This window comes from Scyliorhinus torazame, chromosome 1 (genome assembly GCF_047496885.1).
Source record: "Scyliorhinus torazame isolate Kashiwa2021f chromosome 1, sScyTor2.1, whole genome shotgun sequence".
In the NCBI taxonomy this organism is placed as follows: domain Eukaryota; kingdom Metazoa; phylum Chordata; class Chondrichthyes; order Carcharhiniformes; family Scyliorhinidae; genus Scyliorhinus; species Scyliorhinus torazame.
In genome coordinates this window covers 365,365,688-365,380,346 of record NC_092707.1, presented here as the reverse complement: position 1 = coordinate 365,380,346, position 14,659 = coordinate 365,365,688, and positions in this window count along the sequence as shown.

Below are 14,659 nucleotides of genomic sequence, written 5' to 3'. Positions count from 1 at the left end.
ATAACAGGAATGCGGAATATTTGGCTAATGGTAAAATTCTTGGAAGTGTGGATGAGCAGAGGGATCTCGGTGTCCATGTACATAGATCCCTGAAAGTTGCCACCCAGGTTGATAGGGTTGTGAAGAAGGCCTATGATGTGTTGGCCTTTATTGGTAGAGGGATTGAGTTCCGGAGTCATGAGGTCATGTTGCAGCTGTACAAAACTCTGGTACGGCCGCATTTGGAGTATTGCGTACAGTTCTGGTCACCTCATTATCGGAAGGACGTGGAAGCTTTGGAACGGGTGCAGAAGAGATTTACCAGGATGTTGCCTGGTATGGAGGGAAAATCTTATGAGGAAAGGCTGATGGACTTGAGGTTGTTTTCGTTAGAGAGAAGAAGGTTAAGAGGAGACTTAATAGAGGCATACAAAATGATCAGAAGGTTAGATAGGGTGGACAGTGGGAGCCTTCTCCCACAGATGGAAATGGCTAGCATGAGGGGACATAGCCTTTAACTGAGGGGTGATAGATATAGGACAGAGGTCAGAGGTAGGTTTTTTAAGCAAAGAGTGGTGAGGCCGTGGAATGCCCTACCTGCAATAGTAGTGAACTCGCCAACATTGAGGGCATTTAAAAGTTTATTGGATAAGCATATGGATGATAATGGCATAGTGTAGGTTAGATGGCCTTTGTTTTTTGACTTCCCATGTCGGTGCAACATCGTGGGCCAAAGGGCCTGTACTGCGCTGTATCGTTCTATGTTCTATGTTCTAAGGTGAGCGCCATGCCGCAACCGGCAGACAAGAAAGCAGTGCTACGCTTCCTAGGCATGGTCAACTTCCTGGGAAGTTAATTCCCAACTTTGCCTCCCACACTACGGCTCTTCGCCACTTAGTAAAGAAGTCCACGGAGTTCCAGTGGCTGCCTGCACACCAGAAGGAATGGGAGGAGCTCAAAATTAAGCTCACCACAGCCCCGGTATTGGCGTTCTTCGACACCTCTCGTGATACGAAGATCTCGACTGATGCCAGCCAGTCCGGCATTGGGGCGGTACTCCTGCAACGGGATGACACGCCGTCATGGGCCCCGGTCGCCTATGCCTCACGGGCCATGACCCCCACAGAACAGCGCTACGCGCAGATCGAGAAGGAGTGCCTGCGTTTGTTAACCGGCATAGACAAGTTCCACGACTACGTGTATGGTCTCCCCCAGTTCACCGTGGAAACCGACTATCGCCCCCTGGTCAGCATCATACATAAGGACCTGAACGAGATGACCCCTCGCCTCCAGCGCATCCTGCTCAAGCTCCGGAGGTACGACTTCCAACTGGTCTACACCCCGGGTAAGGACGTCATCATTGCGGATGCCCTATCCAGAGCAGCGAGCACAGCTCCCAACTCGGAGGGATTCGTCTGTCAGGTCGAAGCGCAGGTGGCCTTCACATCGGCAAATCTGCCAGCTGATGATTCAAGTCTGGCCCATATTCGCCGGGTGACTGCGGCTGACCCCCTTCTACAACGGGTGATGAGCCACATGACGGGAGGGTGGCTCATCAAGCTGGTCCTCGACCAACTACACAAAGGCCATCTGGGGGTTGAGAAGTGCAGACAGAGGGTCCGAGAAGCTGTATACTGGCTGGGCATCAGCGATGACATTGCCAACATGGTGCTCAACTGCCCCACCTGCCAAAGGTTTCAGCCGGCGCAGCCCCCTGAGACGCTTCAGCCCGATGAGTTGGCGACGTCCCCCTGAGCGAAGGTGGGTGTGGATCTTTTTCATGCGCTTGCCAGGGACTACGTCATCATCATAGATTACTTTTTGAATTATCCAGAGGTCATACGCCTGCACGATTTGACATCGTCCGCTGTCATCAGGGCCTGCAAAGACACCTTCGCTCACCACGGCATTCCAATGACTGTCATGTCGGACAATGGGCCCTGTTTCGCCAGCCAGGAATGGTTCTTCTTTTGCTGCTTCGTATGGCTTCACACATGTGACGTCCAGCCCTCTGCATCCCCAGTCAAATGGCAAGGCGGAAAAGGGCGTTCACATTGTCAAGCAGCTCCTCTGCAAGGCTGCTGATGCCGGATCGGATTTCTGCTTAGCCCTGCTAGCCTATCGCTCAGCCCCACTAGCCACTGGCCTCTCACCAGCCCAGCTGTTGATGGGTCACGCACTCAGGACCACTGTGCCATCCATTCTGGTCCCTACACCCAACTATGCTCCAGTACTGCAAAGGATGCGACAGCAGCGTGCTCAGCAGAAGGTGGCACATGACACTCGGGCAACTGATCTTCCTGCCCTGGCGCCTGGAGACAACGTCCGCATCCACCTACCAGAGGGTGGCTGGTCAGCAACTGCCGAAGTTCTCAGACGCGTGGCTTCCCACTCGTTCCTGGTTCGCATGCCTGATGGCTCCATTCGCAGGCGCAATCGCCGGGCTCTTCGTCTGCTTCCGCGCTCGCAACGTGATCATACACCAGTGCCACGCCCTCCTGTTGTTCCTGATGTCGACTTCGTGGAGCTTCCTGCCACCATGCCCATTCCTCTGTTGCCTGTGGCCAGGCCCATTCCTCAGCCAGTGGATCCTGACCCACCCTTGAGCGGTCAACCCAAATTTGTCGCCCACCTACTAGGCTGGACTTATGAGCCTGTTTGAACATTGAACTCACTGACGTATCATGCCACAATGTTAATATGTTTCTCTTTTTGTCGTTGCAGGAGTTCGTTTTGATGCTTGATGTTTACACGTGTTTTGTTTATGGTACAACCTCGTTACTATGTTGCACCTGACACCTTCTTGTGTATATAGTTTAGCCTCATGTACATGTTGTAGATATTGCACACACACATTCAGCTGCACTCAGTACATATCTATATTTATTACCACATAGGCACATATTCTTGTAAAAAAGGGGGATGTCATGATATTCAGATAAACATCATGATGCAAACATACATACACACTGATGGACAGATCAACGGACCAATCAATACACACACAATATCACAGCCAATCACGGGCAAGAGCATACACACTATAAAACGGGGAACACGACACTTCCCGCTCATTCCAGCAGGAGACAGCTCAGGGCACAGAGCTCACAGCAAGCCACTCAGACATTTATCATGTGCTGAGTGCTTCTCCAAGATAGTGTTAGGGCTAGGTCCACAGGTTAGAGGGTAATGAACGAACCGCAGTAACCAGTTTACAGATGTTGTTATTGTTAGTAATAAAACTGAGTTGTACCATACGCAACCGTGTTTGTTCGTCTATGTAGCAGAGCACCCAACACGACATTGAAATTGGGACTATTCTGGTGTGAATAGCTCATTTTCACACTTGATTATGGAACTTGGAACTGCAGGTCTAAGGATAGGTGTTTCTTTTCTTTTACTGGGATTATGAAGAATTACCGAGCACGGTGGGTGGGGAGATATTAGGTGGTGAGGGCCACACAAACGTAACCGGGCATGTCCAGCTTTTCATCTATTTAAACTCAGGGGCAGAGATTCTGGTGGGTTCCATGAGGTGTTGAGTTGCTAGCTTAGGTTGACCTGTTTCAGTGTGTTTGTGCGAATAGACCAACTGGAGGTTTGCGCGAAGACTGGCTTGTCTTGCATATACGCACAACCAAACTAGTCTCTTCCGCCTGAAATCGACCAGCCAAACAAAATCTACCGCCCGAGCTGTAGTCATTCTGCACTCACCTTGCAGCAGTGATGGACAGCCTCGGCTAATGAGTGCACCGCATGGGAGGCCCTCCTTCATCTCAGTGGGTCACAAGATTGAAATTAGGCATTGTAAAGATGCACTTTCACAAACTTCATTAGTGAACACAAAACATATTTATTAAGAAGAATTGTACAGCAGCCACGTGGCTGTAACATCCCTACTGGTTTAAGTCCTTTATACAATCTTCAATAATTAATTCACTCAGTCCTAAATATTAACTAAACGTTATGTACATAAGTTGGACATTCGATTAAAAATCGAATCTTTGAGGGGGTTTTCTGTTCCTTGTAGACTGGAGTAATTCTGTTGCCTGGATGCTTCCATTAACAAGAACTGCAATAACGGGCACATTCTGGCACAGGCGATTCATCACTATTTGCTTCCACAGAGACATCAGTTGTGTTGACAACAGGTACGTCCGGGTTCAAAAACATTTCTTGATGGCCACACTGACTGCTGGAGCAACTCTCTACTCCTCAATTTATGTATTTACATGTCCATGCATTTACGAACGATCCGTCCCATGTCAACTTGGTTTGAAAGGAGGGTAGCACGGTGGGGCAGTGGTTAGCACTGGAACTACGGCGCTGAGGACCCGGGTTCGAATCCCGGCTCTGGGTTTGACTCCCGGCCCTGGGTCACTGTTTGTGTGGAGTTTGCACATTCTCCCCGTGTCTGCGTGGGTTTCACCCCCACAACCCAAAGATGTGCTGGTTTAATGGATTGGCCACACGAAATTGCCCCTTAATTGGAAAAAAATAATTGGGTACTCTAAATTAAAAAAAAAAACTTGGTATGAAAGGAGTCCGGAGTTTGAGGCACTAATTATGGGATCCAACTTCCCCTACTGAAGTTTCTCACGTATATGCTTCATTTACCATAAATGATGGTGCTGCACCATGTGAATCTTGACTTGCTTTCTGATTACTTTGGCTGACTTCTACCCTCCCTGGCAAATTTGGAAACACAAGGCTCAGTCTCGTTCTACGACGACTTTTCATGAGCAGTTGGTGGAACCCCCGTTGTTACATGTGGAATGGTACAATAGCTAAGGAGGAATCATGAGATTTTGGTCTCCAAGGTTCCTCCTGACAGTTTCTTTTAGCCAAACTTGAAAGTTTGGATGGTTCTCTCGGCTAGTCCGTTTGATGCTGGGCGGTAAGGCGCAGTTCTAATGTGTTTAATACCGTTAAGAACGGTGATGTTTTGAAACTCAACATTTGTGATTATGGTTCCATTGTCTGATACCATGACTTCAGGGAATCCATGAGTTGGAAAACATTGGTGTAATCTTTCGATGATAGCATGCGATGCAGGTGGCTTCACCTCAGAAATGTCCATCCATTTAGAGTGTGCATCTATCACAAGCAAAAAACATTGTTCCCAGAAATGGGAACCAACATAACTAATTTGGATTTGTACCCATGGCTGGCCCATTCATTTCCAAGGGTGCAGTGGGGCTGTAGAAGGCAACCTTTGTTGCAGTTGGCACCGTTGACTGTGTTTGACTAGCTTCTTGATATCAGCATCAATACCAGGCCACCACACATAACTCCCCCCAACCCCCCAAGTATTTTCATCTTGGAAATGCCAGGATTAGCGCTCTGGAATTCAGTTAGGAGCAACACTCTGCCTGGTATAGGAACAAATTCTCTTAGATTGGATTGGATTGGATTTGTTTATTGCCACGTGTACCGAGGTACAGTGAAAAGTATTTTTCTGTGAACTGCTCAACAGATCATTAAGTACATGAAAATAAAATAAAAGAAAAGAAAATGCATAATAGGGCAACACAAGGTACACAATGTAACAACATAGACACCGGCATCGGATGAAGCATACAAGGTGTTCTGTTAATCAGGTCAGTCCATAAGAGGGTTGTTTAGGAGTCTGGTAACAGCGGGGAAAAAGCTGTTTTTGAGTCTGTTCATGCATGTTCTCAGACTTTTGTATCTCCTGCCCGATGGAAGAAGTTGGAAGAGTGAGTAAGCCGGGTGGGAGGAGTCTTTGATTGTGCTGCCCGCTTTCCCCAGGCAGCGGGAGGTGTAGATGGAGTCAATGGATGGGAGGAAAATTTGTGTGATGGACAGGGCTGTGTTCACGACTCTCTGAAGTTTCTTGCGGTCTTGGGCCAAGCAGTTGCCATACCAGGCTGTGATGCAGCCCGATAGGATGCTTTCTATGGTGCATCTGTAAAAGTTGCTCCTCAGAGTATGATCCCATCCTGACAACTCAATTCATTCTTGCAGTTAAAGAATGGTTTCATTTCCTTGGAAACTTGCTCATTTACCCATCCTTTAAGTACTTTGTATCTCACTTTGGACAAGTGGGTCTCAACTGGTCCAGTTCCTGATCTGATGCGCCGAGACTGGCAATATGTCTAAAAGATTTAATGCCATGATGATTTCTTGTGGTACTGGAGTACGTGATACTTTCTTGCAAGGGTAGGCGGCTATGTGTGTTCCAGGTCGCTGCTTGAAATACATTCATAGGCAGATAGAATTAACAGATAGAATCTCTGAATTCTTGCCGAGGTGACCAGTGGGATAGCCTTGTCCTCTTTGAAGAGAACCAAGAGCGGTTTGTGGTCAGAGACATTGGTAAAGTGTCTACCTTGTAAATATTGGTGGAATTTCTTGACACCAGAGACTATTTTAAAAAAATATATATATATTTATTAAAGTTTTTTAACACAATTTTTCTCCCTTACAAACAATAACCCCCCCCCCCCCCCCCCCCCCCCCCCCGGTAACAAAAAAAACCCGAGAAATCGCGCAGAGCAAGATATATACATGGCAAAATTATATATTTACACAGCTTTGTACACTGGCCCTCACCCGTGCGTGCCAGTTTCCCCAACCCTTCATGTTATCTCTTGCTCGTCCACCCTCCCAGGCAGTCCCCCTTCTCCCCCCCCTCCCAGGACGTCTCCCCCCCCCCCAAGGTTGCTGCTGCTGCTGACCGACCTTCCTCTAACGCTCCGCGAGATAGTCTAGGAACGGTTGCCACCGCCTGTAAAACCCCTGCGCAGACCCTCTCAAGGCGAACTTAATCCTCTCCAACTTTATGAACCCAGCCATATCATTTATCCAGGCCTCCAGGCTGGGGGGCTTCGCCTCCTTCCACATTAGCAAGATCCTTCGCCGGGCTACTAGGGACGCAAAGGTCAGAATGCCGGCCTCTTTCGCCTCCTGCACTCCCGGTTCGTCCACTACTCCAAATATTGCTAGCCCCCAGCTTGGCTTGACCCGGACTTTCACCACCTGAGATATTGCTCCCGCCACTCCTCTCCAGAACCCCTCCAGTGCCGGGCATGACCAAAACATATGGACATGGTTCGCCGGGCTCCGTGAGCACCTTCCACATCTGTCCTCTACCCCAAAGAACCTACTCAACCTCGCCCCCGTCAACTGCGCTCTGTGGACCACCTTAAATTGTATCAGGCTGAGCCTGGCGCACGAGGAGGAGGAATTAACCCTACCTAGGGCATCAGCCCACAGACCTTCCTCGATCTCCTCCCCCAGCTCCTCCTCCCATTTACCCTTCAACTCTTCTACCAGCGCTTCCCCCTCTTCTTTCAACTCCTGGTGTATTTCCGACACCTTGCCCTCCCCGACCCATACACCCGAGATCACCCTATCTTGAACTTCTTGTGCCGGGAGCAACGGGAATTCCCTCACCTGTCGCCTCACAAAAGCCCTCACCTGCATATATCTAAAGACATTTCCCGGGGGTGACACCAGAAACTATTAATAGTCCTTCTTTCTCGATTTGTGAGTAGCCTGTTTCAGCCTCTGAGAGGGTTTTTGACACAGACCCTATCGACCTTTCAGAGCCGTCGTCTATCTCATGGGACAACACTGCACCAGCACTATATGGAGATGTACCACCGGTCAATATCAGTTCTTTAGATGGGCTGAAGTGTGCCAACAGGTTTGAGGAATCTAGCAATTGCCTTACTCTGTGGAAAGCTTCCTCCTGGTGAGCCTTCCATGACCAACAATGATGTTTCTTGAGAAGTATATGCAAGGGGGCCAATACCATCGTTAAGTTTGGTAAAACAAGTCCATAGTAGTTTACCATCTCCAAAGACGATTTGAGTTCAGTTGTGTTTATGGGGGCAGGCGCCTCCTTCATCACCTTGACCTTGTTTTCCATGGAATGTAATCCTTGTGCTTCAATATGGTTCCACAGGTAGGTCACCTTTGTGGCTTGAAAGGTGCACTTCTCTTTCTTGAGGTGAACTCCAACCTCCTGAAATCTCTTTAGCACCCCCTCTAAGTTTGGTAGATGCTCGGCCTCTGTTGATCCAGTTATAAGGACATACTGCAACTCGCAGTAGCCCCTGTAGCAGACTTGCCATTGTCCTTTGGAATATTGCAAAGACACGCCAAAAGGCAGGTGCGTGTACTGGAACAGGCTTTTGTGTGTGTTTATTGTGACATCACCCGGAAAGCATCATCTAATTTGAGTTTCTGGTGTGTGTCACACATATCCAGCTTTGTGTACAAGTCTTCAATTTTCAGGATTGGATATTTAACTAGCTTTGTGGCCTGATTAACTGTTAGCTTATAATCACTGCAAATGTGGATGGTCTTGTCCAATTTCAATACGGGGACTATAGGTGCTACCCATTCTGAGAACTGAACTGGCTGGATAATACCTAATTCTCCCAACCTGTTTAACTCAGTACCACTTTCTCTCATAAGGCACATGGTACCTGTCTTGCCCTAAAGAATTAGTGAGTCGCTTCTGGATTCACATGAATCTTAGCTTGTAGCCCTTCAATTTTTCCTAATTCATCACAGAGGATGCTCTCATATTATTTTATCAGTTCGGGCAGTTCCCTTTCCGCATTTGCAAAATTTCAGCCCAATTCAATTTGATTTCTTTAAGCCAATTGCAGCCTAGATGTCTTGATCCTTCACCCGTCACTATTATCACTGGGAGCTGGGTAGACTGTTTTCCTAGCTTGCAGGTACCATTGTGGTGCCATTATTTTTATTGCTCCCCCATATAAGTCTTCAACTCGGCAAAGATGCTCTTCAAGTTCAATGGATGGTCTCCCGATCTTAGATATGGAAATTATGCTCACCCATCACAGTAGCTGATGCCCTGGATCCAATTCCACCTCAAGAAGCTTCCCATTTACCTGGAGCATTACAGTAATAGAGTCCATCTTGCCTGGTTTTAGATTAAACAGAGAGTTAGTACCAGAATCACTGGTGTTAGGCTTTTCCACATTGTATACTTGTAACATATTGGCTGATCGATAATTTGACGATCTTGACTTAGCTCTGCACTGCTTTAACAAACGTCCTCCTTTGTGACCATAAAAGCACTCAGTCTCCTTAAACCAACATGATTCAGGCGAGTGATTACCTCCACATCGGTAAAATTCTACTTTAAGCATTACTGACTGATTGCCTATTCTGTATCTTTTTGTTTTGTGGTGGCTGAAATTGTTTCCCGCTTCGCGGCTGCTTCGGCAGTTTTGGAGCCACAGCTTGACTGCAGGTTCCTGCCCTAACTGGTGATTGGCGCCATTTTATGCGCTCTGTAGCTCTTGTGCACCTTTTTTAGCAGATTCCATGGCCAGCGCTATTTCCATTGCTCGTTTAAAATCTATGTCAATCTCTGCAAGTAATCTGCATTGGATAGTGTCGCTGTTCACACCACAAACTAACCTATCCCACAACATGTTTTTTAGGGTGTCTCCAAAATCATAATATTCTGTTAACTGCTTCAGGTTAACAATGTAAGTCACGATCAATTTGCCTGGGGCTCTCATCCTCAAATTAAAGTTGAATCTTTGGAGTATGACTGATAGTTGAGGTTTCAATCAAGCCTTAATTGGATTGGATTGGATTGGATTTGTTTATTGTCACGTGTACCGAGGTACAGTGAAAAGTATTTTTCTGCGAGCAGCTCAACAGAACATTAAGTGCATGAAAAGAAAAGGAAATAAAAGAAAATACATGATAGGGCAACACAAGGTACACAATGTAACTACATAAGCACTGGCATCGGATGAAGCATACAGGGGTGTAATGTTAAATCCACAAGCTCGCTAAATTATTTGGAGTCAGGCGCACTTGGGTTGTAAGACTGCGAATAGGAGTTTAGGTCTGAGTTCCAGAAACACTTAGGAGAATTGTTTTGTGTTTTGCCTTCTCCCTGATTTTGTTTGCTTGAAACTAATGCCCAAGGCTCTCGATGTATTGTATTCAGTCCTCTGTGGAGGAGTCAAATGGGTCTATTTGCCCAAAGAGAGACAATCTGGTGAGTATCTTTCTTTATCAGACTTTGATTAAACAGGATACTCCCAGGTGTCGGGCCAGAGGCAGTGTCAGGATAATTTATCCTTGTAAAGATATACTTTCACAGACTTCATTAGTGAACACAAAAGGTATTTATTAATAACAATTGTACAGCAGCCACATGGGCATAGCTAACGTCCAAAATGTCTCGGCCTAGGAGACATTCTCACCATGGGGTGATTCCACAATCTGAATCCTCATTGATCACCCAGGCCAGGTGACCCTTACTCTGCTGTGTTGCCCATAAAGGGACAATCACCACAGGCATGTTCACTCACCCTGACCCCATTTATAAGATTAAGTACATTTAATACACGCTGAATATTTCATCACGAGTTATAGAAAATGTTGAATCATTTATGTATTAATGGAACTGTCATCAACTTCAAATGGTTAAAAACAAATTAAATGTTTACACGCTGGACACAGAGAGAGTGCATGGCTCTCACAGTCAATGTTGTGAGCAATGAGCACGCACCTCACTTCACTCTCCCTTGCTTCTGTATGTTTCATTTCAGTCATACCAGGAGGGAAAAAAACTACACGGGTGGAAATCAGCGTTTGGGCAACAGTCACCAAAACATCTCGTGGGCCACACTCAGAACCCAGATGGCCCGCACGAGGCTCCCGGGCCGCAGGTTGCTCACCACTGCCTTATAGCACTACAAAGAACAAAGATCAAAGAAAAGTACAGCACAGGAACAGGCCCTTCGGCCCTCCAAGCCTGCGCCGACCATGCTGCCCGTCTAAACTAAAATATTCTACATTTCCAGGATCTCTATTCCCATCATATTCATGCATTTGTCAAGATGCCCCTTAAACGTCACTATCGTCCCTGCTTCCACCACCTCCTCCGGCAGCGAGTTCCAGGCACCCACTACCTTCTGTGTAAAAAAACTTGCCTCGTACATCTCCTCTAAACCTTGCCCCTCGCACCTTAAACCTATGCCCCCTAGTAATTGACCCCTCTACCCTGGGAAAAAGTCTTTGACTATCAGAGTTGGCTTGTAGGGCGGCACAGTGGCCACAGTGATTAGTACTGCTGCTTGACGATGCCGAGGATCCAGGTTCGATCCCAGCCCCAGGTCACTGTCCATGTGGAGTTTGCACATTCTCCCTGTGTCTGTGTGGATCTCACGCCCCACAACCAAAGATGTGCAGGGTAGGTGGAATGGTCACACTAAATTACCTCTTAATTGGGGAGAAAAAAGATTTGGCTTGTTGCTGGTCACATGACTACAGAGAAATCTTCAGACTTTCCCACACTCACAGCACTGGTGAGGAATGGAACTCGCGCCTCAGCGTGAAGTTCAACTTCACCCGTGGTTAATCTCTGAAAGACAAAACGAGAGCAGCATGTAATGGGAAAGCTAGCAATCCTCCGCAATCTGTGATCAATCAGGTTAGTTGACGTTCATAAGGTTTTTTGAGTTAGTTCTTCGCACAAATATCATTAAAAAGAAGAAACTTGCATTTATGGAGTACCTTTCACAGCCAATAAATTACTTCTGATATGTAGTCACTTGTTCCTCTGCAGACAAATGTGTCAGCCAATTTGTGCACAGCGTGAAGAAGCTGATAACTATAGCAGTACATAATCAAAAGTTGAATCCGATCCAGTGTACTCCAGCTTTCAGAGCTCGTGTGGATGACAGGCTCACTGAACCTATTCCTCTCAAAAGAGCAGTGAGATATTCTGTTAGATATCTTCATTAATGATGTCTTGGATATGGCGTTGCAAGGAATAGAAAAACTGATTTGCATTTATATAGCACCTTTCATGCCTCTAGAGGAAGTCCCAAAATGCTTCATGGCCAATTAATTACTTTTGAAGAGCAGTCACTGTTGTTTTACAGACAATTGCACTAGCCAGTTTGCAAGCAGCAAGGTCCCACAACCATATTATTGTGTTGATACGTTGGAGTTGTTTCAATAAATTCTCAAAGACTGCTGGCTGCGATCTTGTTTTCATGTTGCAGGAGGACCCCAGTATTTTTATTATAAACTAACGTTATTAAGAACAGAACTTGGACACAATTGCAGGCCTGCAACCTGTTCACAGCTTTCATTTACGTGTGTTATCTGACTCCAAGGTCAGGTGACCCAATGGACTACAGGGTGTACCGTATTATATTTAATACTGGAGTTCACCACCATAGTCATTCTAATATCATGACAGCTGCAAAACACTCTAACTTTATTGTAACGTATTTACAGTTATAAAAACACCCTTTGCTAGCTTCTGACCATGCTTACTTTCCTCAAGTCCCAAACCGTAAGTGTATGTCACTTCCTTCCATGACATTACAGATTGTTACAGTTAATCCTTAATGGGACATGGTCTAACATTCTCCATTGTACTACAAGAGCTGGCAATGAGATAAATGATGGATAATCTGCTTTTTTGTAAATATTGGCCAAGGCATCCCCTCCTACAGTCCCATGGGATATTTTACAGCGGATAGACAAGGTCATGGTTAGGAGAGTTGCATGAAAAGAACGCTGCACATCCAGAAACACAGCCCTTCCCCAGTACTGATCTGAAATGGGCGGCATGGTAGCACAGTGGTTTGCACTGTTGCTTCACAGCGCCAGGGTCCCAGGTTCAATTCCTGGCTTGGGCCACTGTCTGTGCGGAGTCTGCACGTTCTCCCCGTGTCTGCGTGGGTTTCCTCTGGGTGCTCTGGTTTCCTCCCACAACTTCTGAAAGACGTGCTGTGAGGTGAATTGGACATTCTGAATTCTCCCTCCATGTACCCGAACAGGCACTGGAGTGCACCGGGGCTTTTCACAGTAACTTCATTGCAGTGTTAATGTAAGCCTACTTGTGACAATAAAGATTATTATTATTATTATTAAATGTCAGCTTAGATCGTGCACTCAAATCTAGCATAATCTTAGAACAGAAAATCTTTGGACTCGGGGCTCAAGAATAGGTCACACACCAAGGCGAGAATAGGGGACAAGCTTTTCAGTTCATTTTCTAATACTTCTTAACATGAAACTCTTAAAAAAATCCTGTTAAAAATGTAAAACCTCTGACATATTTAGCATGATATATCAGAAGTTTAATTTTTTCCATTATTAAAATGATGTATCTGATCAAAATTAATGTACTTTTAAAAAATGTTTATGTTTTTAATTTTGTAAATTTAATTATGTCTACTGGAAATGTGATTTTCCAGCACCTTTCTAATTGGATTTTTCAATGCCTATTTCCTTCCATTGCCTTTTTACTGCAATAGCCTTTTTATTTTGTTTTTGTGTCAGCAGTAGCTATAAGTCAAGGCCACAACTGCCTGCCTGTTTTACAGGCCTCAGCCTGCGCATGTGGGCCTCACAGCAACTTCATGCCAGGTGAGGGCGTCTCCTTCAAGGCACCCATCGTTCTCAGGGTGAGGATCGGAGGAGTTAATGTCAGTGGTAAGTGACATGCTTTGCCGCTGAAGGTAAAATCTGAGCCATGATTTTTTAAAAATTCAGTTCCTTATAAGATTAAAAATGCTTTAACTTGTTACCTCGACAGATAGGGGAGGATCAGACGGGGTTCGTGAAAGGGAGGCAGCTGTTTTCGAACATTAGGAGGGTTTTGAACATCGTTATGGCACCGGCGGAAGGGAAGGAAACAGAGGTGGTTGTGGCATTGGACGCCGAGAAGGCGTTTGATTGGGTAGAGTGGGGGTGCCTGATGGCAGTGCTGGAGCGGTTTGGGATTGGACCAAGATTTGTGAACTGGGTAAAGCTATTATATAAGGAGCTGAAGGCGAGTGTCCGCACAAACAATATCAGTTCGAGATATTTTTCTCTCCACCGTGGGACAAGACAGGGATGTCCTATGTCCCCCCCCCCCCTGCTGTTTGCACTTGCGATTGAGCCGTTGGCCATCGCATTAAGAAGTTCGGGAGCATGGAAAGGAATAGTGCGGGGGGTGGGTATAGAGCACAGGGTGTCCTTATATGCCGACGACTTGCTGCTGTATGTGTTGGAACCGAGTGCGTCAATAGGAGGAATATTGGAGCTACTGCGAGTATTTGGGTTTTTCTCGGGGCACAAGCTGAACCAAGACAAGAGTGAGTACTTTGTGGTGTCTCGGCCGGGGTGGGGGCAGGGGTGGGGGGGGCTGCCATTCCGTAGGGCAGGGACTCACTTTAGGTATCTGGGGGTGCAGGTTGCCCGGGTGTGGGGGAGGCTTCGCAGGTACAACATCACTAGTTTGGTGGGGAGAGTGAAAGCTGATCTGGCAAGGTGGGATGGTCTTCCACTGGCGGGTCGGGTACAGGCGGTTAAATTGAATGTGTTGCCGCGATTTCTGTTTATTTTTCAATGCCTACCGATTTTCCTGCCAAAGGCTTTTTTCAGGGAGATTGAGGGAAGGATTACCTCATTCCTATGGGGAGGGAAGGTGGCCAGAGTGAGAAAGGTGCTGCTACAGAGGGGAAGGCAGGCAGGGGGTTTAGATCTCCCGAACCTGATGTACAACTACTGGGTGGCGAATGTGGAGAAGGTGCGGAGCATGGTCAGAGGGGTTGATTTCCAGTGGGGCAGAATGGAGGAGAGTTTGTGCAGGCGGTCGGGACTGAAAGCACTAGCAACGGCGCCGCTCCCGATAGCCCCCAGGAAA